This window comes from Mesoplodon bidens (assembly GCF_964165515.1).
Source record: "Mesoplodon bidens genome assembly, chromosome: 1".
NCBI lineage: Eukaryota > Metazoa > Chordata > Mammalia > Artiodactyla > Ziphiidae > Mesoplodon > Mesoplodon bidens.
The window spans coordinates 19,990,970-20,017,934 of NC_138176.1; the positions used below are offsets into that span (position 1 = coordinate 19,990,970).

The 26,965-nt window shown below is 37.1% G+C and overlaps 1 protein-coding gene across 7 annotated transcripts in view; it reads right to left on the minus strand.

The window, feature by feature from the left end:
- SHOC2 (SHOC2 leucine rich repeat scaffold protein) overlaps positions 1–26,965 on the minus strand; it is a 103,899-nt gene that overhangs the window by 51,208 nt on the left and 25,726 nt on the right. Inside the window, exon 2 of one of the 7 annotated variants that reach the window (XM_081234220.1) lies at positions 18,111–18,182. The exons of 4 other annotated variants lie outside the window; for them this stretch is intronic. The gene's annotated coding sequence lies outside the window, so the exon portion shown is untranslated. Of the gene's footprint in view, positions 1–6,340; positions 6,429–17,493; positions 17,559–18,110; positions 18,183–26,965 lie in introns of those variants that run through there. 2 more of the 7 variants (XM_081234221.1, XM_081234219.1) reach the window with 2 other exon arrangements.

The window sequence follows — 26,965 nt, forward strand, 5'->3', positions numbered from 1 at the left end:
AAAGGAAATAAGGTCAACACACAAAAATCAATCATATTTCTCTTTGTTAGAAACAAACAAGTGGAAACCAAAATTAATACCATTTGCAATCACTCCAAAAAATTAAATACTTAGGTATATATATAATATGGAATATGTATGCTTAAAACTATAAAACACTGATGAAAGAAATAAAAAATGACCTTCGTTTAAGTTTCCTCCATTTCTTTTTGGGTCTGGATAGCTTTTTACTGCTACACAATATTCCATTGTCTGGATGTCCCATAATTTATTTATCTATTCACCTACTGAAGATCATCTTGGTTGCTTCCAAATTTTGGCAATTATTAATAAAGCTGTTATAAACATTCTTGTGCAGGTTTCTGTTCAGACAAACTTTCAACTCATTTGGGTAAATACCAAGGAGAGTGATTGCTGGGTTGTAATGAGAAGAGTACGTTTAGTCTTGTAAGAAACTACCAAACTGCCTTCCAAAGTAGCTATATCATTTTGCATTCCCACCAGCATTGTTGCTCCACATCTTCACCAGCATTTGGCAACATCCAGCTGATTTTTGACAAACATGCAAAAGCAACTCAATGGAGGAGAAAAGCCTCTCAACAAATGCTGTTGGAATAACTGGACCTCTATAAGCAAGAAAAACACCTTTGACCTAAATCTCATACCTTTTCAAAACGTTAACTCAAAACGGATCAAAGATCTATGTGAAAAAAAAAAACTATAAAACTTTTAGAGGAAAACATAGGAGAAACTCTTTATAACCTATGGTTAGGCAGGGAATTAATTAGATAAGACAGCAAAAGCAAAACATTAAAGGGAAAAAATTGCTAAACTGGACTTCAACAAAATTAAAAACTTTTGCACTGTGTATCACTCAGTTAAGAGGATGAAAAGACAGGCTACAGCCTGGGAGAAAATGTACCAAGAATACATAAAGGACACCTTTAATCAGTAAGAAAACAATCAATCCAATTAGAAAATGGGCAAAAGACTTGTAAAGACACTCCACCAAAGATAAAAATGACAAATAAGCACATGTAAAGATGTTGGACATCATTAGCCATTAGAAAAATGCAAATGTAACTACACACCTATTAGAGAGCTAAATTTAAAAATATAGATGTTACCTAGTGCTGATGAAAATGTGGAGAAACTGATGAGAATGTAAAACGGTAGAGTCACTATGCAAAACAATTTGGCACTTTCTCATAGTTAAACATACACTTGTAGCACACAACCCAACAATTGCACCCCTAGATATTTGTCCTAGGGAAATAAAAACTTATGTTCACACAAAAATCTGTATACAAATGTTCACAGCAGCTTTATTTGTAATACCTCCAAACTGAAAACAACCCAAACGCCTTTTACTGGGTGAACTGATAAACTGTGGTACATCCATACAATGGAATACTATTCAACAATAAAAAGGAACCAACTATCCCTGCGCACAAAATCTTGGGTGAATCTCGGGGGCAATAGGGGTTAGTGACAAAGTATCAAAAGGTTACATACTACATGATTCTGTTCACATAATATTCTTAAGTGACAAAACTACAGTGATGGGAACAAATTGTTATCATGGCTTAGGACTAGGGTGAGAGTGTGACTATAAAGGAGTAGCATGTGGGAGCTTCTTTGAAGTGATGAAATAGTTTTGTACTTTGTGGTGGTGGTTATTGGTGGTTATAAGAATCTACACATGTGATCAAATTTCATAGGACTATGAACCCCCACCCCCCAAAAAAAACTGCACGGAAAAACTGGTGAAATCTCAAACAAGAACTGTAGTTTCATTAACAGCATTGTGCCAACGTCAACTTCCTGGTTTTGATAATTGTACTACAGTTATGTAAGATGTTATCATTGGTGAAAAATAAGTAAAGGATACAGGAGAACTCTCTGTACTAATAATTTTATAAATTTTATGAGTCTAAAATTATTTCAAAAGAAAAATATAAAAAATAAAATACAATGGATGATATAAATCTACCATATGTAGATTACAAACAATTATACTGGTGTTTCTTAAATAACTGAAAGTTTAAAAAGCACATTTGAAAAAAGCATATTTTGAAAATCAAAATTTTTTAAAATAAGTGAATAAGCAATTCAAATTGGCTGGGAAAAGATTCTCTCAATCTTGTTCAGTATAAGATAAAAAAATATTCCCATTCATAGATATTACTTTATTTGGGAAAGTACATATTTCAACTGACTGGACTATAAGCAAAAAGAAAAAATTTAAGTGGGAGTGCAGTGAGGGAAACTTTAGGACAAGGAGCCCTTGATGAAACACAAAGATATAAAACTAGCAAAAGTACCACAGACCACAAGTTGCAAGCAGTTGTATCTGAAGAAGCAGGGTGTTTTTGTTTTTTTTTTAAGTCAATTCCATATTTAATTCGTATTTGTATTTAAGAAGACTACAGTGATGCCTGGCATACAACAAATATTTTTTGAGTGAACAAATCAAACAATTCATCTCTTTTATATAAACTGCACAAAATTATAAAGCTAACAATCTGATTATTGTTAGTGACTATATTTTGCAACACATTTTATACTAAGTGATTGTTCATATCAAGTTCTTGTCATCTTTTATTCAATCATGCTACATGTTGGAAAAGCAGGTCAGAAAATCTTCATATATAAATTTTTATGAATATCATTAATAGTAAAACCACAAAGAGTCAATAATAGAACAAAAATGAAAATAATCTGTCAGATCCCTCAAAATTTGGAGTATTGTGCCATTAGGAAAATTTTTGAAGATAATTCAGTAGTGGTAATGACTATCATGTTGGGGTGAGGTTAAAAAAGAAAAAAATGCAGAATATATTATGATAAGTAGTCAAGGAGAAATTACTGCAAAATGTTTTATGTATATGGAAAAGCATTAGAAAAGAAAATTGGAAAATAATGGACTGTTTTATTGTGGAGGTAATGGGACTATATGTAATTTAAAAAATTTTTTTATTGGAGTATAGTTGATTTACAATGTTGTATTGTTTTATTTTTATTAATCCTAGCTTAATAGTACTTATACCAAAAAAAATTTAAGCATATTCAAGGACATTGGCTAAAAAACAAACAAACAAACAAACAAAAAAAACTGTAGCATGATAGACAATTTCATAGTCTGAGTTCACAGAAAATAAGGCCCGATGGGCTTCCCTGGTGGCGCAGTGGTTGAGAGTCTGCCTGCCGATGCAGGGGACACGGGTTCGTGCCCTGGTCCGGGAGGATCCCACATGCCGCGGAGCGGCTAGGCCCTTGAGCCATGGCCGCTAAGCCTGCGCGTCCAGAGCCCGTGCTCCGCAACGGGAGAGGCCACAGCAATGAGAGGTCCCCATACCGCAAAAAAAAAAAAAGAAAGAAAGAAAAGAAGGCCCGAGGCAAAACTTAGGTGCTAGAACCTGTTTCTCCATGCCTTCAACCTGAGCTGGCCTTTTTAACTTTCATTAGCCTATAGAATGTAACAAAAACAATTTTGTACCAATTTTGACTGCAAGAGGCCTTGCATGCTTTTGCTCTCTCTCCAGACCCTTGCCTCTGTATGTGAACAGACCAGGGCTAGCCTGGTGTAGTAGGGTGGTCTTCAAAGTCATGGACTGTAAAAACCTGAGGAGCCCACAGAAGCCACTTCAGGCAATTAGGCACATATGGACAGTAGATGAAACTACACAGGTGACTCTACAAAGCCCTCCATTTAGTAATTTTTATCTAAGCTTCATGCTACCCACATACTTAATAAGCCTATTTCCACTATTTATAACTTGTGTCATATCCTACGATTATTATGACAATGACCTCTAAATTATATGAAAGTATTTTACTCGTTGTTTCTTATATGTCTTTATACTCTTCCCTCTCCCCAACTGGCATGTAAAGTTCAATGAGAGCAGAACTTTTTCAATGCTGAACGAATCTTCTCTTAAGTACTGATTGAAACAAAAAACTACAGAAGACAGGGCAATGAGATTACCTCAGATAATGTGTTTCTTGGTTAAAAAATTCTATTTTTCCCCGAGGTCCCCTGAAAGAAGTCTTACTCCATAAGACTTCCATAAGATAAAGAGTCCTTGTCTGTCTTCTTCACAGATATACTGTTAGCATCTGTATCAGTCTGGAATATAGTAGATGCTGAATAAATATGAGCTAAATGACTAAGTCAAATGGAGAGAGTATCCCTGATAGTATGGATAAATTCAAAACTTATTTATAGTTTACAAACTAACACTATATAACTTATATTAAAAGAATGAAATCAGATATTTAAACTTAATTTCAAAGAGAAAAGTGTTTTAAGAAATCATTGCACAGAAAATGACTTTACTATCCTTTTAATACCAACATAAACATTTTCTTGTCACCTAACTAGCTGCTGACAGATGATTCTAGATAGCCAAGTCTTTGATTCCTTATTCAACACAGAGTCAATCAGTGGCAGAGGCAGGAATGAACCAAAGCTTTACTTTCTAGGAATCTTTCTGCTACTGCATTCTACTATACCATACATACATATCTAATGGATAAGTTATTTCCACTTATAACATACCCAGCTACTTGAGTAAATTATTATAAATTCTTTCCTATATAAATACATAAGAATTTAACTTATTAAAATCATTCACAAGAATCACACTTATTTGTATCTTCCCACAAAGTTAGGTACCATGTTAAGTGTTATATTAACTGAATTGAGGAAACAGAGTTTTTGTTCCCTGGGAGCTCACAACTTAAGAAAAGTTATACTGATTTGGACACAATGTCAACGCTGTGTGTTATTAGCTAGATCATATTTTAGGTTATAGCAGCCTTTTTTTTCTCATGTAGGCTCAGAACCAGAAAGTCACAAATTTTATTTGTTTTGAACCAACTTACTACTAAGGACTCCTGCCCCAAATAATTCTAGTTCTAAACATGAGTATATTCCTTTTCCTCTTCACATAAAAGCAGACAATATTTTTCAGAGTTTATATTTTGACATATTAATAAAAAACTTTCAGCATTTCCACATTGATAAGTCTAACAGTCAGTTCCTCATCCTTGTCTTACTCAAAACTATCGACAGCATTTAACAAGACTGATCATCCTTCTCTCCTTGAAACACTCTACAATTGGCTTCCAGGATACCACTCTCCCTTGGTATCTCACTAGCACTCCTCAGTATCCTGTGCTGGTTCCTTCTCATCTTCGCAATCTCCAAACATTAGAAAATCCCAGGACTCACATCTCTTCTCTGTCTGTACTCACTTTCAAGTAGGGACTAGATGATTTCACCCAGTCCCATTATTTTAATGCTACCTACACGCTCTCAATGCTCAAATACCATCTCCAACCTGGATGTTTTTCCTTAACGCCAGAGATCTGTATATCCAGTTGCCTATTTGGCATCTCTACTTGGATATGTAACAAGCATCTCAAATTAAAATGACTTAAACTGAACTCCTGAATGTGTTCCAACTCCTCAATCTTCTTCTCCATCTCAGTAAATGGCAAGTGCATCCTTTCAAATGCTCAGGCCAAAAACCGTGGAGGCTTCCTTGACTTTTCTTTCACTCAATCTGACATCCAATCCATCAGAAAACACCATTGCTCTATCTATCAAGAATCCAACCACTTCTTACTACCTCCGCATTTAAAAGCCCCCATCACCTCTTGCCTGGATTGTAGCCTTCTGGCCTCCTAGGTTCCATCTTTACCCCCTTAACAGACTGTTCTCTTAGCAATCACTGTGATCCATTTAACTGTTAACCCTGATTATGTCACTCTCTTACTTTAAAAAATCTGATGGTTTCCCAGGCTCTTACTCTGACCTTCAAGAGCCTTTCATGCTCTAGTCCTTTCTCTCTATATATAGTCCTTTCTCCCAAATATCCACATTGCTTGCTCCCTACTTAAATATCTCATTCTTGGCTACAACATATAAAATAGAAATATCTCTTTCCTATTCTTCTTCCTCTGCTTTATTTTTCGTTGCAGCACTCACTACCTGGCAAAAAATATACTTAATGATTGATTTTGTTTATTGTCTCACTCTCTCCCAAGAATGTGAGCTCTCTGAAAGCAAGGACTTCTGAGTGTTTTGTTTACAGCTGTATATTCAGAGCCTAGAACCTGGCCAATACTAGATGCCCATTAAGTATTTACCACATAAATGAAAGAACAAATGAAAAAACCCAGATAATAATTTTTTAGAATTCTTTCCTCTTTAGTAAATATAAATGATCAGTTTCAAAATACCTTTTATACCTCAATAAAACAAAAACTAAAATGAAAAATATAGAAGGCACAATGTAGAATTGTGTCATTTCCCACACCTATCAAGACTTACCACTACAATAACCATATACAAAGGATTTCATTGAGTGATATTATGACATACTATTCAACTTAAGAGACTTTTGTTTATTTTAAGATTGCTTCTGTCACAGCTGTTTGTCAACTTGTTTGGGGAACACTGAAAAACAGAAACAGGAAACAGAAAGGCAGGAAATTTTAATAAATTTTTTTTCATATAATTGAAAACAATTATCCTAAAGTATCTTTTATACCCTGCAAGTACTGACTTGAAAAGATTACTTTTTGTCTCACATTTCTAATCCATTTATTACTATTCCCTAGAATTGAGAAAACATTCTAATTACGAATTCAAAAACTTCTGTCCAAACTTTGGACCTGAAAGAAAATACTACCAAGAAAACCCCAAGAGAGATGTGAGGAAAGAGAAAACAGTGAGTGTTTTTTACATAAAAGGGACACTATCATCATCTAAATAAACTTTTATCTAGTTCTCACTGAGCACCTGAATTAATGATGCCATGCATAAAAGATAAAATTAAACTAGCAACATGTACTAATAAGTAAGCAAAGCAGACTAATGCAAAAGGAGGAAAAGAACAATGCTGAATTACAATGAACTGATATGCTCAATTTTTTAAAAATGAAAACATTCCAATTCATATATTCCTTAATTTTCTTCATCCTATAACAGCAAGTAGAAATCTCTGGGAAACCTAACAAAATAGTGAGTAACCTTAGCTGAAACCTGCTTGACACACAAAGGGAGCAACATACTGAAATCCATAGCTTGCTGTTTCCTTTATGTAAGGGAAACGAAGTCTCATAAATGGAACACTCTTAGTCTTTTGGTGCTAACTAGCCCCTAATCATAACTCCCTGGCTTCATGTTGGTTTATACTCAGTTTTTAACCTTCCACTGATTATATCAAATCTCTACTGTCCATATTATACATGAGGCCTAAGGTCTAAATAAACTTAGCCTTTTCTCATGCCATTCTCAAGTCACTAAAGTTCCAAACACTTCTCCCCTCTACCCACTAGAGTTCTGTATTGCATTCTCCTTTGTGTTCACTGTCTTCAGGCTCAGTCATCTTCCCATGTGTCCTCACAATGTAAGACTCTTACACTCCAGAGCTGCCAATGAATCAATTCTTAACATCTTAACAACTTGGGTCACAAGTCCCACTTTTGGATCTGAGCTTGCTGATAATTACTCCTTTGACCATCCCAGCATTTCTTAAACCAATTACCTCTTCACAGTTTTAATTTTAAATCCCAAACAATAATCCAATCTCTACACCAAGTTTTAGCGTTTCCTATTTCTTTTCCCTCTGGCTTCCTCGAATGATCAATTCCCAAGCATCTCAAACTCCGTGTTAGTTCTTATGTGCCCAGTCCCCACAACTCTTACCATATTCTTAACTTTCACTAGGCTATTACATAAGATTCCAAATTCATCTCCCTGACTCTAAATTCTAAACAGCAACCCTTTCTCCATCCCAACCAGTGATGCCAGACTAAGCATCTTCAGGCTAAATCACTGATTTGAAGTCACTCCCCTACTCAACACACACACAAATAAGTACACATACATATACCTATACATATGTATAAACACACATTAGGTTTCTCCATAATCAGGCTCCAATCTATCTTTTCCATGTTTACCTTTTGTACCCTTAATACACTCTCCATTCCAGTCTTACCATACTATTGACACAGTAGGCTTAAAATGCTTTCATATAACCATATCTTTGCTCGGACTGCTCCTTCTGTGGGGATGATCTTTTCCTCCTCTCCACATTTACTCCCTAGTCTCCCTGGCCACACCCTGTATACACTATCCTCATCAGTATTCTGTTTCCTGAACAGAAGGTACTGCTTCCTGTGTCCATACCTATACTCTTGCTGTTTCCTCCTCTGCTTGTATGTCTTCCCTGTTCACACCTGTTCCTTTTCCAGGTACCACCTTTCCAGATGAACCCATAAACATCTCTTGAGACTTCTAGGAATCACTTTTGCCAGAAAGTCTTTCCTATATTCTTCTGATTAGGCTAGGTATCTAGCCTCCTCCTCCTGGGAGGAGCTCTTATGAATGTCTGTCACTGTATAACACGATTTTTAAAAAAATTACTGGTTTTATTTTAAGTTCCTAAGTAAATCTTTACACCTCAAATTCTTGTCAACTTTCACAACAGCAATATACTTGTCTTTTATATATTCTCTTTGTTCCTTTTAGGATCTGTGTTTTTCTTATTTCTTTAGTAAAACTGTAATAACATTGTTGAGTGTCAAAAACTTAAGCACATCTATTCTGCATCCTGAACAATTTAATACTAAAGCAACTGAATGTTGCAGAGCAAGTTAGGCATCCACCCGAGTGATCGTGGGAGGTGACAAATCAAAATGTCCCACAGCAGAAAGAGTCAGAGCCCAAGCAGATTAAAAAGGGTATAAGTATAGAAGACCCCCTGCATCTTGGATTGCAGAGAAAGACAATCCCACAAGGGGCAGCTCAGTATAGGGTATCAGAGCCTGAGCAGGACAGGGTGGATATCAACATGTACTGGTAACCCACAAGAGGCATCAGAGTTCAAGTGAGGTGGGGATGGGTATCCTCATAGGGAGATGGCTCAGCATGGAGAATCAGAGTCTTGTTGGGACAAGAAGAGCATCCACAGGTGGTGACAAACCAGTGTGTGATACTGGAATCTAAGAATGGTGAGGAACATGTCTACATGGAGGGGTGGGTGGTTAAGGGGTAGGTGGCATGGCATGGAAAGTTACGAGTCCAAGCAAGGTGAAGAGGTCATCCATGCAGAGTTGTCTGGCAGCGGGAGTCAAAGTCTGGGTGAGGTGGGGTGGAAGTTTGGGAGGACTTCCAAACACGGAGGCCTGTCAGCACAGGATGTCAAAGCCAAGTGGAGGTGACATCAGAGAAAACAGTACGGTAAGTAACTCGGAAAATTCTCTCCTCCATAAAAACAGCAAGAAAACTGGCAAAAACAGTTGGAATAAACTCTATCAGAACTCTCAAAATTAGCCAAGAGCTTGCACCCAGGATGCATTTACAGAAAGAAAGAGAAAAGAAAGAAAGCATCTCAGTAAGAACAACAAGCTTTGTGACATTTTAACTTGCCCTAGTCCCTTCCCCTGCTCTCCAAATCCATGACAGCCTTGAAAAATTACAGTCCACATTCCCAGCTCAGCTTAGCAGACACCAGACGGAACAGAACAAAGCTGGAGCTCATTCAAAGCTTCTTTCACCAATAACCCCTCCAAATTATCACTATTTGACCTGTCTGGTGGCTCCTGGTAAGACCCCATTTGTAACACTATCTGTATTTGACTTAACGCACAACTTACTCAGTGCAAAAGACCTTTTCCTCAAGAGGACATTTGTTGAAAACAATTACAGGCGAGTATTTTATCCTCACAGCTACTTAAGGCAGTGAACAACAGTTGGGGCAAACAGACTAATCAAAAAGATTGAAAGGAAAATCTGAGAATGAGATATCATAGGAACTTTGAAAAGCTCCCACGTTCCTGAGAATCTAGAAGCTTATGTACACACTTAATGCTATGTGCATGGGTAGAGCTGTGTGTACACTCAGCAAAGACCTGAGAAGGCCCCAAGGTATCACTTTTGACAAACTAACTTTGGGGCTGTGTACAAGCAGGAAGCAACAGCTAAGGCAGTTAACTGCCTGGATGAGTGCTGAAGGTATGCCCTAATACACACAGAGGTCTTTGGCAAAGGCTGGGAGATTTACTGGTTGCAGGCATTTAAAGAAATCTCTGCCCAATCATTAGCCAACCACTAAGCTAACCAAATAGTGACTTCAGTGGCCACACGAAACAGAATTAGTTCAAAAAGTTACTAAACCAACAGCAACCACAATAAGCAGGAACAATAAACACCCCCAGAAAGGGGGCAAAATCTAATACCATAATTGCCACATTTTGTTATTTAAAGTGTCTGTTATTTGGACATTTTTATGCTATCTAAGATGCTCACGTTATTTAAATGTACATTTAGTATTTTAAATGTCCAAACATAGTTTTTCAATAAAAAATTGCAAGATAGGCAAAGAAATAAGAAAGAATGGCCCAAACACAGGAAGAAAAGCAAACAACAGAAACTGTCCCTAAGGAAATTCAGATGTTGGACTTACTAGACAATGACTTTAAGCCAGCTATTTTAAATATGAGCTAAAAGAAAACATGTTTATAGAACTAAAGTAAGGCAAGAGAAAAATGTCTCACCAAACAAAGAATGTGAAGAGAAAAAAAGTTACTAAAAAAATAAAATTCTAGAGTTCCAAGTACAATAACTTTGAACTCTAGAAATGAAAAATTCTCTAGAAAGGTTCAACAGCTGATATAAGCAAGCAGAAGAAACAATGAACTCAAAATAGGTCAACTGATATTATCCATTGAGGAATAGAAAGAAAAAAGATAGAAGGAATAGAAAGAAAAAAGAATGAAGAAAAATACACAGAGCATCAGAGATCTGTGCACACCATCAAGTGAACATTTTAAATAACAATACACACAAATAGAGTCCTGGAAGGAGACAATGAGAGAAGGTGGCAGAAATACTGGAAGAAATAAGGGCCAAAAACTTCCTTCCAAGTTTTGAAGAAAAATATTAATCTACACCTCCAAGAAGCTAAACAAACTCCAAGCAGAATAAACTTAAAGAGATCTACACACAGGCACATCCTTACCAACTGCTAAATGACAAAGACAAAAAAAAAAAATCTTGAAAGCAGCAAGAGAAGCGACTCATCATGTATGAAACATAAGAAGATTAACAGTCACTTCCACAAGTCATTTCTTTTCAGAAAATATGGAGGCCAAAGGCAGTAGGAAGACATATTCAAAGTTCTGAAAGGAAAACCAACCAAACAAAAAAAAACTGTCAAGAATTCTATATGCAGCAAAACTACCCTTCAATAAAGGTAAAATTAAAGCATTCCCAGATAAGCAAAAACTTAAAGAATTTGTTGCAGACCTGCCCTACAAGAAGTGCTAATGTGAATCCTTCAGGCTGAAATGGAAGGGCACTAGACAATAACTCAAATACAAATAAAGAAAGAGCACTGGCAAAAGTAACTACAAAAATAAATATAAAAGACACTATAAATGTATTTCTTGCCCATAGCTTTTTTCTCCTATCCAATTTAAGAGAACTGCACAAAGCAAAAATTATAAATGTGTTGATGGGCACACAATGTACGAAGATGTAATTTTGTATGACAATAACAGCAAAAGGTGGCAGGGGGGAGTGGAGCTAGCTATATAGGCACAATGTTTAAATAGACTGTTGAAATTAACTTGGTTTAATCCAAACTAGATTCTTATGACTTAATATGTTAATTGTAGGATAGCCACTAAAAAATGACAAAAGAATTTTAAAAGTACTCTAAAAAATATCTAACACAGAAGAAGACAGTGATGGAGGAAAAGAGAAACAAAAAACATGTGACACACAGAAAACAAATAAAGTAGCAGGGTGCAAATTCTACCTTATCAATAACTAAATGTAAATAGATAAAATTAAACCCTCAAATTAAAAGCCATTAGTTCGTAGAATGGATTTTTAAAAAAAGTGATCCAACTGTATGCTGTCTACAAGAGATACAGTTTAGATTAAAACACATGAATAGATTGAAAGTAAAATGATGAAAAAGGTATACCACACCAATACTAATCAGATAAAACAACAGACTTTAAGACAAAAATTATTACTAAAGACAAGGGACATCTTATAACAACAGAAGGGTAAATCCATCAAGCAGATAAAACAATTACAAATACATATGCACCTAACAGAGCATCAAAATATATTAAGTGAAAACTCACAGAATTGAAGGGAAAAAACAGATGATTCAACAATAATAATGACTTCAATACCCTACTTTCAATACTGGGTAGAACAACTAGACAGAAGATCAACAAGGAAACAGAAGACCTGAACAACACTATAAGCCAACTAGGCCTAAGAGACATTTATCAATACTCCACCAAACAACAGCAGAATATTCACACTCTTCTCAAGTGAACAGAAAACATTCTCTAGGACAAAACATATTTTGGAACATAAAACTTTAAGTTTCTGTAAGTAAAATGGAAAATACATTCTCTAACCACAAAGTAATAAAATTAAAAATCAACAAAAGAAAGAAATCTGAAAAATTCACAAATATGTAGAAATTAAAAACCACATTCCTAAAAACATCTATGAAGAAACCACAAAGGGAATTAGAATCCCAAGCAGATAAGAGTGTCTACACAAGAGGGTGTCCAATTCCCTAGCAAAGGAAGTCAGAGCCCCAGTAAGCCAAGGAAGGTGTTACTAGAAGTGGCCTGATGTGGACTATCAAACCTGAGCCAGGTAAGGAGAATACATAGCTCTACAGACCCAGGTATTCGGCGGACGTTTTCTTAAAAATGAAGCAAGTGAGCCTATCACTTCACATAAAACAACTGAGAATATTTGTTGCCAATGACAAAATTAGAGTTAAAACAAAAATCAGAACTTTAGAAAACACGTATCCTCTATCATGAGCTTGAAAAGCTACTCAATATTTAAAGACTTTTCTGATGAGATCAGTGGCATTATTAACAAATGTGGATTTTTTAATTATTGTACTATAAAGTGTGACAACATTTAGGAAATCTACATAACTCAATAAACCAGTATTTTCCAGTTGACTGATTTATGATGATTCGAAAATCACAAATGGGTAAAAGCCACTCAAATTACAAGACAAATGAATGAGCCATATTTTAATGGAATGAAAAGTCCACAGGTTGGCACTGGAAAAGCTGAACATCCATAGGCCAAAAGGAAAAGAAAAGAGGAGAGGAGAGGAGAGGAGGGAGAGGACAGGAGAGGAGGAGGAGGAGGAGGGAGGGAGGGAGGGAGGGAGGGAGGAAGGAAGGAGAAAAATAAAAAAAGAACCTCAACCTAAATCTCACACTGTACAAAAATTAATTCAATTAATTTAAAATTAATTAAAAGCTAACTCAAAATTATGATATTTTTAGATATAAAATGTAAACCTATAAAACTTGGAGAAGTAAAGAAATGAGAAAATCTTTAGGACCTAGAGCCAGGTGAAGATCTCACAGGCATGACACCAAAAGTACAACCCATAAAAGAGAAAGATTGATAAACTGAACTTCATTAAAAATTTAAAATTTTGCACTGCAAAAGACCCTGTTAAGAGGATGGAAAGACAAGCTATGGGAGAAAATATTTGAAAACCTCATATTCAACAAAGGTCTTACATCTAAACACATAAAGAACTCTCAAAACTCAACATTAAAAAAAAAACCCAACTGGAAAATGGGCAAAAGAGAGATGTAAACATTTCACCAAAGAGCAGATACATATGGCAAATAGCACAAGTAAGATGTTCAACATCATTAGGTATTAGGGAAATGAAAATTAAAACCACAATGAAATATTACTACACTCTGTCCAGAGCACCTTAAACAAATAAAAAATAGTGATAACATCAAATGCGGACAAGAATGCAGAGAAGCCAAATATCTTATATACTGCTGGTGGGAAGGTAAAACAGAGGTGAATAAAAAATTCTGAAGAAATAGTTTAGTGATTACTTATAACTAACCATATACCTACCATATAATCCAGCATTTCACTCTGGCATTTACCTCAGAAAAATGAAAACTTGTGCTCACACAAAAAACCTGTACACTGGGACTTCCCTGGCAGTCCAGTGATTAAGACTCTGCACTCCCCAGTGGTTAAGAATCTGCCTGCCAATGCAGGGGACATGGGTTTGAGCCCTGGTCTGGAAAGATCCCACATGCTGCAGAAGCAACTAAGCCCATGCGCCACAACTACTGAGCCCGCGCGCCTAGAGCCCATGCTCAACAAGAAAAGCCACTGCAATGAGAAGCCCACGCAGCTCAATGAAGAGTAGCCCCAGCTCACTGCAACTAGAGAAAGCCCGTGTGCAGCAACAAAGACCAAATGCAACCAAAAATATAAATAAATAAGTGCTCCCAATGCAGGGGGCCTGGGTTCAATCCCTGGTCAGGAAACAAGATCCCACATGCCACAACTAAACATCTCACGTGCTGCAGCTAAAGATCCCACATGCCGCAACTAAAGATCTTGCATGCCGCAACTAAAGATCCTGCATGCCGCAACTAAAGATCCTGCACACAGCAGTGAAGATCCTGCACAGAGCAACAAAGAACCGGCGTGCCACAACTAAGGCCCTGCACAGCCAAATAAATAAATAATACTTAAAAAAAAAAAAAAACCTGTACACCAATGTTCATACCATTTATTTGTAATCCCCCCCCACACCCAAAAAAGGAATCAATCCAAATGTCCTTTGGTGAGTGAATGGTTAAACTCTGGTACATTCACACAAGGTAACACTACTCAGCAAAAAAAGGAATGAGCTACTGATATGTGCAACAACCTGGCTGGATCTCAAGGCTATTAAGCATAATGAAAAGGTCACTCTGAAAAGTTTACATACTTTATAATTCCATTTATGCAACATTTTTTGAACTGATGAAACTATACAGATGGAGAATGGAACAGGAATTTTCAGGGGATAAGGACAAGGTAGAGAGGGAGAGTTCCTCTGAGGTGATGAAACCATTCCATATCTTAACTGTGAACCTATACATGGGATAAAAACATGCAGAATCATAGACACACACAAAAACACCTAACAAAAGGCAAAAAAACGAATATGGTCTTATAGTCCAGTAGAGTATCAATGTCAATCTCCTGGTTTTGATATTGTACTCCAATTATATAAGATGTTAACATTAAGGGATGCTGAGTGAAGTGTTATTTTTGCAACTTCCTATGAGTCTATCATTATTTCTAAATAAAAAGTTAGGGGGAAAAAGTTCATTAATATAGGTTTAAATTCTACACTGCAGTTAATTTTCAAGAAATTATTTATCACTGCCATTTTAAACCAGTTATCATTGAATATCTTCAATTACCTGAAAAGGCTATTAAAATATTCCAACTACATATATGTTTGAGGACTGATTTTCTTCATATTCTTCAGCCAAAATAACATATTGCAACAGATTGAAACAATTATGAGAATTCAGCCATTATCTATTAAGGAAGACATTAAGGAAATTTGCAAAAAATGTGAAACAAATCCACTTGTTTTGAAAAGCAGTTATTTTTCATAAAAATTTTTATGTTACATGTAATATGTCTTTTAAAAAATTAATTTTTAAATTCCTTAGTTTTAATTTCTAATATAGTAAATATGAGTAAATATAACCCTTATATAAATAAGTTCTGAAGTTCCAAATAATTTTTTAAGACTGTAAAGTTGTTCTAAGGCCAAAAGGACAGAGAACTGCTGCTAAAATACTCAGGGATGATGGAGCATCAGATGAACAACTTACTCTCAATTAATTTGGGGAAAAACAGGTTATTTTACTGAACTCCAAACTTCTAAGTTTGTGATCATTTAACAACTTTATTTATTTATTTATTTATTTATTTATTTATTTATTTATTTATTTATTTATTTATTTATTTTGCGGTACGCGAGCCTCTCACTGTTGTGGCCTCTCCCATTGCAGAGCACAGGCTCCGGACGCACAGGCTCAGCGGCCATGGCTCACGGGCCCAGCCGCTCTACGGCATGTGGGATCTTCCCGGACCGGGGCACGAACCCGTGTCCCCTGCATCGGCAGGCGGACTCTCGACCACTGCGCCACCAGGGAAGCCCTCATTTAACAACTTTTAAAAGGTTAATTAGAATAGAAACAAAAGAACATGCTACAGACTAGGAACAGATCTTTGTAACTCATTTCTAAAAAAGGATTTGAGTCTAGAAAATATAAAAAACTTAGCAGATTTCTAAGAAAAGGCAAATACTGCACTAAGAAGTGGGCAGGCAATTCACAGAAGATATTTAAAAGGCCATTAAATACTCAATACCACTAGTAATTAGAGAAATAGGAAAAGCTATAACTGCCATCAGGTTAGCAGGTGAAAAAGTCTGCTAAAACCAACATGGGAGAAAGTGGACCTGTGAGAACTCACACTCTGCTGGTAAAAGTATCAACTGTCAAAACGACTCTGGAGAGTAACTTGGCAAAAATTTGATGAACTAGAAAATGTCCAGGTAAACCCATTTGATCCATCAATTCTACTTCTAGCTATTTACAGTATGAAAACTTCTATATTTGCACAAGGAGCCACTGCGGCAAGGTTATACTACCCAATGGAAAAATAAATCACTACACCTAAAGGAAGCAACAGAAACAGATCTCAGAAGAGATGGTAAACAATAAAAACAAAAAGACAAAAAACAGAAAATTCCTTCCAGAATTAGCTTAAGTTAGCAGAGTAGAAGGATGTGCACTCACCCCTTTTTATGACAACACCAGAATCACAACTAACTGTTGAACAACCATCCACAAAAAAATGCTAGAACCTACCAAAAAAGATACCCTACATCCGAAGACAAAGAATAAGCCACAACAAGACAGCAGGAGGGGTGCAATCACGATAAAATCAAATCCCATACCCATGGGTGGGCAACCCACAAACTGGAAAACAATTATACCACAGAAGTTCTCCCACTGGAGTGAAAGATCTGAGCCCCAGGTCAGGCTTCCCAGTTGCCTGGGGGTCTGGCAACGGGAGGAGTCCCCACCAGAGAATCTGGCTTTGAAGACCAGCAGGATTTGATCACAGGACTTCCACAGGACTGGGGAAAACAGAAACTCCACTCCTGGAGGGCACACACAAAGTCTCGTGTGAACCAGGACCCAGAGAAAAAAGCAGTGACCTCTTAAGAGACTGGGCCAGACCTCACTTGCTAGTATTGGAGGATCTCCTGCAGAGGCAGAGGGTGGTTGTGGTTCACTGTGGGGACAAAGACACTGGCAGCAGCAGTTCTGGGAAGTACTCATTGGCTTGAGACCCTCACCTCCCGGAGGCCACCATAAGCCCTACCAAACAGCCTGTAGGCACCAGTGCTGGGTCGCCTCAGGCCAAACAACCAACAGGGAGGGAACACAGCCACACCCATCAGCAGTCAAGTGGGTTAAAGTTTTATTGAGCACAGTCCTACCCACCAAAAGGATAAGACCAAGCTCCATCCACCACCCATTCTTCCCAGTCAGGAAGCTTGCACAAACCTCTTAGATAGCTTCATCCACCAGAGGGCACACAGCAGAAGCAAGAAGAACTACAATCCTGCAGCCTGGGGAACAAAATCCACAATCATAGAAAGTCAGACAAAATGAAACAGCAGAGGAATATCTCCCACATGAAGGAACAAGATAAAACCCCAGAAAAACAACTAAGTGAAGTGGAGATAGGCAACCTTCCAGAAAAAGAATTCAGAATAATGATAGTGAAGATGATCCAGGATCTTGGGAAAAAAATGGAGGCAAGGATCAAGAAGATGCAAGAAATGTTTAACAAAGACCTAAAAGAACAAAAGAACAGATGAACAATACAGTAACTGAAGTGAAAAATACACTAGAAGGTATCAATAGCAGAATAACTGAGGCAGAAAAAATGGATAAGTGACCTGGAAGACACAATGGTAGAAATCACTGCGGAACAGAACAAAGAAAAAAGAATGAAAAGAAATGAAGAAAATCTAAGAGACCTCTGGGACAACATTAAAACACACCAACATTCACATTATAGGGGTCCCAGAAGGAGAAGAGTGAGAGAAAGGACCTGAAAATATATTTGAAGAGGTAACAGCTGAAAACATCTCTAACATGGGAAAGGAAACAGTCACCTAAGTCCAGGAAGCACAGACAGTACCAGGCAGGATAAACCCAAGGAGGAACATGCCAAGACACATAGTAATCTAAGTGACAAAAATTAAAGACAAAAAATATTAAAAGCAACAGGGTAAAACAACAAAATAACACACAAGGGAACTCCCATAAGGTTATCAGCTGATTTCTCAGCATAAACTCTGCAGGGCCAAAGGGAGTGGCACAATATATTTAAAGTGATGAAAGGGAAGAACCTACAACCAAGAATACTCTATGTAGCAAGGCTCTCATTCAGATTTGACAGAGAAATCAAAAGCTTTACAGACAAGCAAAAACTAAGAAAATTCAGCATTACCAGACCAACTTTGCAATAAATGCTAGAGGAACTTCTCTAGGCAGGAAGAGACCAGCGACTTTAACAAACCTTGTACATCTACAGACTGCTATATCAAAACCTCATGGAAACAGCAAACCCCAAAATTACAACAGATACACACACAAAAGAAGAAAAAGCAACCCAAACACAACACTAAAGATGGTCATCAAACCACAAGAGAAGAAAACAAGAGGAAAGGAAGGGGCTTCCCTGGTGGCGCAGTGGTTGAAAGTCCGCCTGCCGATGCAGGGGACATGGGTTCACGCCCCGGTCCAGGAGGATCCCATGTGCCGCGGAGCAGCTGGGCCCGTGGGCCGTGGCCGCTGGGCCTGTGCCCTGCAGCAGGAGGGGCCACAACAGTGAGGGGCCCACGTACCGCAAAAAAAAAAGAGGAAAGGAAGAAAAAAGACCTACAAAAACAAACCCAACACAATTAAGAAAATGGCAATAGGAGCATACATATCAATAAGTACCTTAAATGTAAACGAATTAAATGCTCCAACCAAAAGACAAAGAATAGATACAAAAACAAGACCTGTATATATACTGTCTACAAGAGACCCACTTCAGACCTAGGGACACATACAGACTGAAAGTGAGGGGATGGAAGAAGGTACTATATGCAAATGGAAATCAAAAGAAAGTTGGAATAGCAATACTCACTTCAGACAAAACAGACATTAAAATAAAGACTGTTAAAGAGACAGAGAAGGATACTACGTAATGATCAAGAGATCTGCCCAACAACAAGATATAACAATTGTAAATATATATGCACCCAACATAGGAGCACCTCAATAAATAAGGCAAATACTAACAGCCAAAAAGGGAGAAACCAACAGTAACACAACAATAGTGGGGGACTTTAACACCCCACTTTCATCAATGGACAGATCATGCAAACAGAAAATCAATAAGGAAACACAGGCCTTAAATGACACATCAGACCAGATGGACTTAATTGATATTTATAGAAGAGCATTCTATCCAAATGCCACAGAATACACATTCTTCTCCTGTGCACATGGAACATTCTCCAGGACTGACCACATGCTGGACCACAAAAAACAAGCCTCAGTAAATTTAAGAAAATTAAAATCATATCAAGCACCTTTTCCAACCACAATGCTATGAGATTAGAAATAAACTATAAGGAAAAAATGTAAAAAGCACAAACATGTGGTGGCTAAACAACATGCAACTAAACAACCTATGGATCACTGAAGAAATCAAAAAGGAAATTAAAAAAATACCTAGAGACAAATGAAAACAAAAGCACAACGATCCAAAACCTATGGGATGCAGCAAAAGCAGTTCTACAAGGGAAGTCTATAGCAATACAATCTTACCTCAGGAAACATGAAAAATCTCAAATAAACAACGTAAACTTATACCTAAAGCAACTAGAGAAAGAACATCAAAACCTGAAGTTACTAGAAGAATCATAAAGATCGGAGCAGAAATAAATGAAATACAGACAAAGAGAACAATAGTAAAGATCAATGAAACTAAAAGCTGGTTCTTTGAAAAGAAAAACAAAATTGATAAACCTTTAGCCAGACTCATCAAGAATAAAAAAGGAAGAGGACTCAAATCAATAAAGTTGAAAATGAGTAAGAAGTTACAACTGACATCACAGAAATGCAAAGGATGAGAGACTACTACAAGCAACTGTATGCCAATAAAATGGACAACCTGGAAGAAATAGACAAATTCTTAGCAAGGTACAATCTCCCTAGACTGAACCAGGAAGAAATAAAAAATATGAACAGGGCCTCCCTGGTGGCGCAGTGGTTGAGAGTCCGCCTGCCGATGCAGGGGATACAGGTTCGTGCCCTGGTCTGGGAGGATCCCATATGCCGCGGAGCGGCTGGGCCCATGAGCCATGGCCGCTGAGCCTGCACATCCGGAGCCTGTGCTCCGCAATAGGAGAGGCCACAACAGTGAGAGGCCCGCATACCGCCAAAAAAAAAAAAAAAAAAAAATATGAACAGACCAATCACAAGCATTGAAATTGAAACTGTGATTTAAAAACTTCCAACAAGCACAAGTCCATGACCTGATAGCTTCACAGGTGAATTCTATCAAACATTTAGAGGGGAGCTAACATCTATCCTTCTGAAACTGTTCCAAAAAACTGCAGAGGAACAAAAACTCCCAAATTCATTCTATGACGCCACCATCACTCTGATACCAAAACCAGACAAAGATACCACATGAACAGAAAATTGTAGGCCAATAACACTGATGAACACAGATGCAAATATCCTCAACAAAATACTATCAATCCAAATCCAACAATATATTAAAAGGATCATACAACAAGATGAGATGGGATTTATTCCAGGGATGCAGGGATTTTTCAACATCTGCAAATCAATCAGTGTGATACACCACATGAACAAATTGAAGAATAAAAACCATATGATCATCTCAACAGATGCAGGAAAAAGCTTTTGACAAACTTTAGCACCCATTTATGATAAAAACTCTCCAGAAAGTGGGAAAAGAGAGAACATACCTCAACATAATAAAGGCCATATATGACAAACCTACAGCTAACATCATACTCAACAGTGAAAAGCTAAAAGCATTTCCTCTAAGATCAGGAGTAAGACAAGGATGTCCACTCTCACCACTTCTATTCAACACCATTTTGGAAATCTTAGCTACAGCAATCAGAGAAGAAAAAGGTATCCAAATTGGAAAAGCAGTTAAAACTCTCACTGTTTGCAGATGACATGATACTACTACACATCGAAAATCCTAAAGATGCTACCAGAAAGCTACTGGAGCTCATCAATGAATTTGGTAAAGTTGCAGGTTACAAAACTAATATACAGAAATCTGTTGCATTGCTATACACTAACAATGAAAGATCAGACAGAGTAATTCAAGAAACAATCCCATTTACCATCACATCAAAAAGAATAAAAAACCTAGGAATAAACTACCTAAGGAGACCAAAGACCTGTACTCCAAAAACTATAAGATGCTGGTGTAAGAAATCAAAATGACACAAACAGATGGAAAGATATACCATGTTCTTGGATTGGAAGAGTCAGTATTGTCAAAATGACTATACTACCCAAGGCAATCTTCAGATTCAATGAAATCCCTGTCAAATGCCATTGGCATTTTTCATAGGACTAGAACAAAAAAATCTTAAAATTTGTATGGAGACACAAAAGACCCAAAACAGCCAAAGCAATCTTGAGAACGAAAAATGGAGCTGGAGGAATCAGGCTCCCTGACTTCAGACTATACTACAAAGCTATAGTCATCAACACAGTATGGTACTGGCACAAAAATAGAAATAAAGATCACTGGAACAGGATAGAAAGCCCACAGATAAACCCACGCACCTATGGTCAATTAATCTATGACAAAGGAGACAAGACCATACAATGTGCAAAGACAATCTCTTCAATAAATGTGCTGGGAAAACTGGACAGCTATGTGTAAAAAAATGAAATTAGAAAAATTTTTAACACCATACACAAAAATAAGCTCAAAATGGATTAAAGACCTAAAGGTGAGACTGGACACCATAAAACTCTTAGAGGAAAACATAGGCAGAACGCTCTCTGCATAAATCGCAGCAATATCTTTTTCAATCCATTTGCCAGAGTAATGGAAATAAAAACAAAAATAAACGAATGGGACCTAATCAAACTCAAAAGCTTTTACACAGCAAAGGAAACCATAAATAAAATGAAAAGACAACCCACAGAATGTGAGAAAATATTTGCAAATGATGTGACAGACGATGGATTGGTCTCCAATATTTACAAACAGCTCATGTGGCTTTAATACATCAAAACAAGGAATCCAACCAAAAAGTGGGTTAGAAGACCTAAATAGACATTTCTCCAAAGAAGATATATAGATGGCCAAGGGGCACAAGAAAAGATGTTCAACATCGTTAATTATTAGAGAAATGCAAGTCAAAACTACGTTGAGATATCACCTCACACCAGTCAGAATGGCTATTATCAAAAAATCCACAAATAGTAAATGCTGGAGAGGGTGTGGAGAGAAGGAAACCCTCCTACACTGTTGGTGGGAATGTAAATTGGTACAGCCACTATGGAGAACAGTATGGAGGTTCCTTCAAAACTAAAAACAGAGCTACCATGTATGATCCTGCAATCCCACTCCTGGGCATATATCCAGAGAAAAACATGGTCCAAAAAGATACATGCACCCTGATGTTCATTACAGCATTGTTTACAACAGCCAAGATATGGAAGCAACCTAAATGTTCATTGACAGAGGAATGGATAAAGAAAATGTGGTACACATATACAATAGAATATTACTCAGCCATAAAAAAGAATGAAATAATGTCATTTGCAACAATCTGGATGGACCTAGAGATATCATACTGAGTGAAGTCAGACAGACAAAGTGAAATATTGTATGATATTGCTTATATGTGGAATCTAAAAAACAGATGCAAATGAACTTATTTACAGAAGAGAAACAGACTCACAGACTTAGAGAACTAATCGTTACTGGGGGGGAAGGGTGGGGAGAAGGGATAGTTAGGGAGTTTGGGACTGACATGTACACAGTGTTATATTTTAAATGGATAACCAACAAGGACCTACTATATACAGGGAACTCTGCTCAATATGTAACAACCTAAATGGGAAAAGAATTTGAAAAAGAATATATATGTTCATATGCATAACTGAATCACTTCACTGTACATGTGAAACTAACACAACATTGTTAATCAACTATACTCCAGTATAAAATAAAAAGTTTTTTTAAAAAAGTCAAAAAAACATAAGTTGCAGAATGGTAAAGAATGGTTACATGTGTATAAAGTTTCAAAACATACAAATTAATGTATATGGTCTGTGAATACATACATACATACATTTATACACAAAGGATTGAGAAACACCAAATTTGGGATGCTGGTTTCTAAGCTGTAGTTCAGGGTAAAGACAAGGTAAGATAGTATGCTAACCCAATGTTTGACAAGTGGATTTCATAGAGTCCAAAGTTATGTTTTCATTTTGAAGCAAATGCTCAAATGAACCTTGAGTTCCTCTCCTGGCTGTCTGAAAGATCTAGAAAGACATCTTCACTAGTTATTAGAAGAATATTTAACAAATACAATGAGAAATAATGTTATACCTATCAAATTGATTAAAAAATAAAAAAGAACCATGCTGGTGAGGACACAGAGAAACTTACACCCTCACATACTGATGGGCATACAATCCAGTAAAGACTTTCTGAAAATGTGGCTTCTTCGTAATAGACTGACTTGGCACTTTTTGTTTGTTTGAAGAAAAATATAAATATATGTGAGAGTTACACATCTGTGTAGGAACACAGAAAAAAATAAAAGAATATACTCTCAAACTGTTCATTTAAGTGCTTACCCTCTCTCTGGAAAAGACACTGGAGTTGGAGGTTATGAGAGAGAAATAAGAAGAGGAAATGCCAGGGAATGAGGTAAAGAAATGAAAGTTGAGAGCAAATCAAAGGGCCATGGATACTGAGCTAAAAGAGTTTGGACTCTGTCACAAATTCTTCATCTAGGATCTTACAAGCACCACATGGAGGACAGTGATGAAACAGATATGCATTCTAAGCCTGACTTATCTGGAAAGGAAGTTATGTGTCTGCATGTGCCGCAGTCAAGCAGTACTGAAGGAAGACAGATCTGTCATCAAGACTTCAGCTAAACCCCTTCCCAAAAAGCAAATCTCCACTCCCTCTGCTTTTACCTGCCCAGTCCTAATGGTGTTAAGACTTGTTACCTCAGCTTAGATAGGTTGAGAAGTTTATCAACTACTATCACATGATTACCTTTGATTTCCAAAGTAACCCTCTGTGAAGTAGGCACCCCAGGAGTGTTATTCTCATTAACAGAAGAGTTAACCAAGGTTTATGGAAGTTAAATCATTTGCCCAATAGCATGGTGGGAATCTGACAATAACACCACTAGAGGTAGCAGCAGTGCTAAATGCTTTTTAGCTCATATCTCATTAAGTCCTTGCAACAAATCTGAAGCAGATTAAAGTCCATTTATAGATAAGGAAACTAAGGCTCAAGAGCAATCAAACAACTTGTCAAAGACCACATAGACCATAATTGGCTAAGTCAAAGACTAACATAGTTCTGACTCCAAAACTCTTGTCTTAAGCAATATACTATTTCAGAATACAATAAGTGGTTATACATAATCATGTAAATAAGCAGGATTAGACACATGAACCAAGGAAAATTTCTGACAGAACAAGACTTGAAAAGGTAGGACTGCTTTCTATAGTCTGAAGAAATGCTGAACAAAAAAGGCCAAAACAGAAAATCTAAATATCTTTAAAAAATTATCACCTCCTCATATAGATCACACTAGTAGTTTACTTAACAATCTGGCATTTAAAAGGTAAACTTCTTCCAATAATATATTATTATATGTCTATATGCATAGTTCATATAACTTCAAGTTCAACGAGTTCAACTATTTTCTACTGGGCTTCCCTGATGGTGCAGTGGTTAAGAATCCACCTGCCAATGCAGGGGACACAGGTTCGAGCCCTGGTCGAGGAAGATCCCACATGCCGCAGAGCAACTAAGCCCATGTGCCACAACTACTGAGCCTGCGCTCTAGAGCCCGCAAGCCACAACTACTGAGCCCACGTGCTGCAACTACTGAAGCCCGTGCGCCTAGAGCCTGTGGTCTGCAACAAGAGAAGCCACCGCAACGAGAAGCCTGCGCACCGCAACAAAGAGTAGCCCCCGCTTGCCACAACCAGAGAAAGCCCGTGCGCAGCAACAAAGACCCAACGCAGCCAAAATAAATAAATAAATAAATAAATTTTTTTAAAAGTATTTTCTTTTTTTTTTTTTTTTTTTTTTTTTTTTTAAATTTTATTTATTTATTTATTTATTTATGGCTGTGTTGGGTCTTCGTTTCTGTGCGAGGGCTTTCTCTAGTTGCGGCAAGTGGGGGCCACTCTTCATCACGGTGCGCGGGCTTCTCACTCTCGCAGCCTCTCTTGTTGCGGAGCACAGGATCCAGACGCGCAGGCTCAGTAGTTGTGGCTCACGGGCCTAGTTGCTCCGTGGCACGTGGGATCTTCCCAGACCAGGGCTCGAACCCATGTCCTCTGCATTGGCAGGCAGATTCTCAACCACTGCGCCACCAGGGAAGCCCTAAAAGTATTTTCTACTGAGTGGTATCTTTCGGAAAAGTATGATAAAAACAATGTATTTTATAAATTAATTTGAATTCAGCACCTTAGAGTTTAACTCTACAACCATTTAGGCCCACTTTTCCATTAATAGAATATATAAATAAATGTTTCAATAACTGACCACTAGGAAGTGATGATGCATCTCAATTTAGAAAAGAACCTGACTCAGGCATCCTTGGCCCATGCACTAATTATTAAAAACTAGCACTGACTATTCCCTTACAGTAATATTGTCATATAATCTAGCAATCCCACTCCTGGGCATATATCCAGAGAAAACCATAGTTCAAAAAATACATGTACCCCAATGTTCACTGCAGCACTATTTACAATAGCCAGGACATGGAAGCAACCTAAATGTCCATCAACAGAGGAATGGATAAAGAAAATGTGATATATATATATATATATATATATATATACACATACATACATACACACACACACAATGGAATATTACTCAGCCATAAAAAAGAACAAAATAATGCCATTTCCAGTGACGTGGATGGACCCAGAGATTGTCATACTGAGTAAGTCAAAGACAAATACCATGATATTCCTTATATGTGGAATCTAAAAAAATGGTACAAATGAACCTATTTACAAAACAGAAATAGAGTCACAGACGCAGAAAACAAACTTATTGTTACTAAGGGGGAAGGGGGGAGGGATAAATTGGAAGATTGGGATTTGACATATACACACTACTATATACAAAATAGATACCTAATAAGAACCTACTGTACAGCACAGGGAACTCTACTCAACACTCTGTAATGATCTATATGGGAAAAGAATCTAAAAAAGAGTGGATGTATGTATATGTATAACTGATTCACTTTGCTGTACAGCAGAAACTAACACAACATTGTAAATCAACTATACTCCAATAAATTTTTTTAGCACAGTACATGCTTATTTTTTAACTACTTTTCTCTTGTCTAGGATAAAGAGAATTATTCAGATAAGTGAGGGGGAAACTGCATGTCCAGGGACTTTAGGAGTTCTAGCTATATTAAATTTGACCCACCTTATAATCTAACTCAGTCTCTACCCTGTAGTCTCATGTTAAATGTAGGTATCACCTAGCTAGCTTCTGTCTCTAAAGGATTTTGGTTAAAAGTACTACAGAAAAACAAATGCAATTAAAAAAAAATAAAAGCATAAGATCTGGAGCTATGAGTTTGGGCTCCAAATCCCTTGATTAATTATAATGTGATTTCTACTTCCCTTATATTTCTAGGCCTCAGTTTATCTGAAAAATGAGTTTGGG